Here is a 3,178-nt window from a genome sequence, read left to right as displayed (position 1 = left end):
GAGACTCTCTGTCTAAAAAAAAAAAAAAAACATTGGGAATGGCAGACAGACTCTGGGTCCTACTGGCCAGTGCCAACAGGGGGCTCCTGGCCGTGCTGGGGCCATGGGGTGGGCCTGGCTGTCACAAGCTTTTCCACTGGGCACCGATGACTGCTGGTGCTCATGCTTCACCCACCAGGTTCCCTTAGGATAACTCATTAAAGAACAAATAACAAACCCCAAACTGCCTGGCTTCGCTGACTGGCGATGTTTTATGGATCTGTTTTTAAAAGTGTTCTTCCTAATTAAGGATGATGGTTTATCCAATTCCAAAGATTTACCAAAAATCTAAGGATATCACTGTGATGTTTGAAAGGAATTTATCCCTTGATTGCGATGTTGGGGTATTATTTATGAGCTTGGATTATCTGGCTGATAGATGCACTTGTAGGGAGACAATGATCTGTGGGCTGGCCAAGTGGCTATTACGAGAACCTCTGCAGGTCTAGGAGTGTGAAGCTCAGGTTGCAGAGTCCTGGGCTGCAGGTGAGCTGGTGAGGTTGGAGTAGTGGTGTGCTGCCATCTTCTGGCTGTGTTGTAGAATTCATCGGAAGCAGCTATGGGTGTTACGATTCTGTAGTGCTGGGGCTTAGTGGGTCTTCCTGCCTTGTCTCTAGCGTGAATTCTGGCAAGCTATGTCTAAGGACAGAGTTGAGATGGTATAACAGTGAGTGACTAGTCAGGAAAACAGAAACCACTCTAGGTGTTTCCAACAGAGGGAATTTAAATATAAGGGATTGATTACAACAGTGTTTGAAGGGCAAGAGGGGGCGTAAAGTTATTCAGGGATTAGTGGCAACAGAAGGCTCTATCCCCTCTAAGGTGGCAAAGTGGGCAGCAGTGTTGCCCACGGCCCTCTGGAGCCTGCGTGAAAGAGAAGCTGGGAGCTGTGTGCTGGTTGGTGCCACAGGGGCCTCTGACCCTGGCACCTGGCCCCACCATCCAGGCCAGGGCACCCTGCTGCCCCACTGAATGGTGCCACCAGAAAGAGGGGGTTGAAGCCCTTCTCACTCTGAGACCTCCTCCAGCCCAGACTCCCCAAAATCTCGGGCCCCAAGAAGCCCAGGGAGTGGAGAGATAGGAGTCCTACCCTGGGAGGCAGGAGACCTGGGTTCTAGATCCTCCTCCCTGCTGGGCTTCTGGGAAGAAGGACGGAGATGTTCTGGCGTGTGGCAGGAGCCACTCTGTGTCATGGGGTTGGATGATCCCAGGCTGGCACCTGGCAGGATTTAATGAGGACATGTTTGTCAAGGCAGGAAATACAGAATGTACTAGAAAACATGTAGCTGGCAGGGAGTTTAACGAGGGGACTACTTGGAGAGCTGTGGGCATAAGGGAAGCCAACCAGGGGTGGTGAAGTACAGTTGTTCTCAGCCGTTGGCTCCAAGGGGCAGGGCAGTCATCAGTGGGGCTGTAGCTGAAGGAGGAAGCCTTCAGGGGAGGATGCTGATGGGTTAATTACCCCAGCCTCTTGCCCCTCCCACTGCCTAGACTCCTATCCAGTTGGCCAACTCCCAACCTGGTTGGCCAAGCCACCTGAAAGCCAGAGAGCAGGGGAGCCTGTCTGGTGCAGATGGTGGGGCAGCTTTTGGAGTGCTGAGCGGTGGGCAGGTGGGCAGAAAGGGCCTGGTGGGCCATTGCTGCCTCCAGCCTGAGCACCTGTGGCCCTGGGAAGCACCCGGTAGGTGCTTTGTCATTCAAAGCCACAGGGTGACTGCCATCTCAGGACTTGTTTCCGGCCTCCCAGTTCCTAGGATTTCCCACCATACCTCATGCCCTGATGCTCCTTGGGAGGTGCTGCATAGTCTACCTGAAGGATCTTGGAAACCCCAACATTTTAGGGCTGATGGGGCCTCCTCACTTTCTCTCCAGATTGGGTGGGATGCTGGGTGTGCATATAGTGACCCAAGGAAGACAGGAATTCAGCAGGGCAAGGCACAGACCCATCCAAAGGTAAGGGAGGCCAGGGCACCTATGTTCCTCACACCCGCTGAAATGTGTGCAGCACTCCCAAGCCTCCATGCAGAGAGGGTCCTTCTCGCCTACGCCTGGCCCAGGTTGCTGACTGGAGTGGAGGCAGCAGAGCTCACTGTGTGTGTGTCAGCATATTTGTGCACATTGTGTGTGGGCAGGTGGCTGGCACTGGGGATGGGGGAAGGCTCTGCTCTCTGACAAATGAATGATGCCCTGGTGGAAAGCCCCATGGACTTGGAGCTTGAAAAGTAGGCTTTTAGGCCTGGCCCTGGCACTGACCGCCTTGGGACAGTCGTCTCTTTTCTGAGCCTCAGGTTCCTCTTGGGTAAGATGCGGGTCCCTAACCACCTTCCCAGAGGTAAAAGCTGTCAGTGGAGGGGGAAGGGCCCTGGTGACCCTCAGGGCTTCTCCATGGGATTGTTGCAGTACACTTCTGAGCCGCCTGACTCACAATAGGCTGACTCAACACCACATTAGAGACCCCACCCTGACCCGATCTGACCCAGCTTGGGGGGCATGATAACTGCATCTTGGTGTATCATCCAGTCACCTTGCCTGTCCTCTGTTGCTGCAGCCTGTTGTCACCCCACACAGCCTGCCAGCCAGGTCTCACCCGAAGTGACATCAGCCAGGGAACAACAGGAATAACTTCTGTGGAAGCCCCCTTCCTCATTTCTCTTTCAACACATTTTGAAAAATTTCTCTTCATTTTTCTTCTATTTCAGACCTTTCTCCTTTATCATCTTATTTTCTATTTTTCTCATTTTTTCATTTCCTTCTTTCATTATCCATTGCTGTTTTATTTTTTTAATTTTTTTCTTTTTTTTTTTTGAGACAGAGTCTCACTCTGTTGCCCTGAGTAGAGTGACGTGGCATCAGCCTAGCTCACAGCAACCTCAGACTCCTGGGCTCGAGTGATCCTCCTGCCTCAGCCTCCCCAGTAGCTGGGACTACAGGTATGTGCCACCTCGCCCAGCTAATTTTTCTACATTTAGTAGAGACGGGGTCTCACTCTTCCTCAGGCTGGTCTTGGACTCCTGACCTCAAGGGATCCTCCTGCCTCGGCCTCCCAGAGTGCTCGGATTACAGGCAGGAGCTACCAGGCCCTGCCATTGCTGTTTTCTTATACTTCCTTTTCTCACTTGTTCCTTTTTTTTTTTTTTTT

Source organism: Propithecus coquereli, unplaced genomic scaffold (assembly GCF_000956105.1).
Source record: "Propithecus coquereli isolate 6110/MARCELLA unplaced genomic scaffold, Pcoq_1.0 Scaffold1, whole genome shotgun sequence".
In the NCBI taxonomy this organism is placed as follows: Eukaryota; Metazoa; Chordata; class Mammalia; order Primates; family Indriidae; genus Propithecus; species Propithecus coquereli.
Note: the sequence above shows the minus strand (reverse complement) of the source record.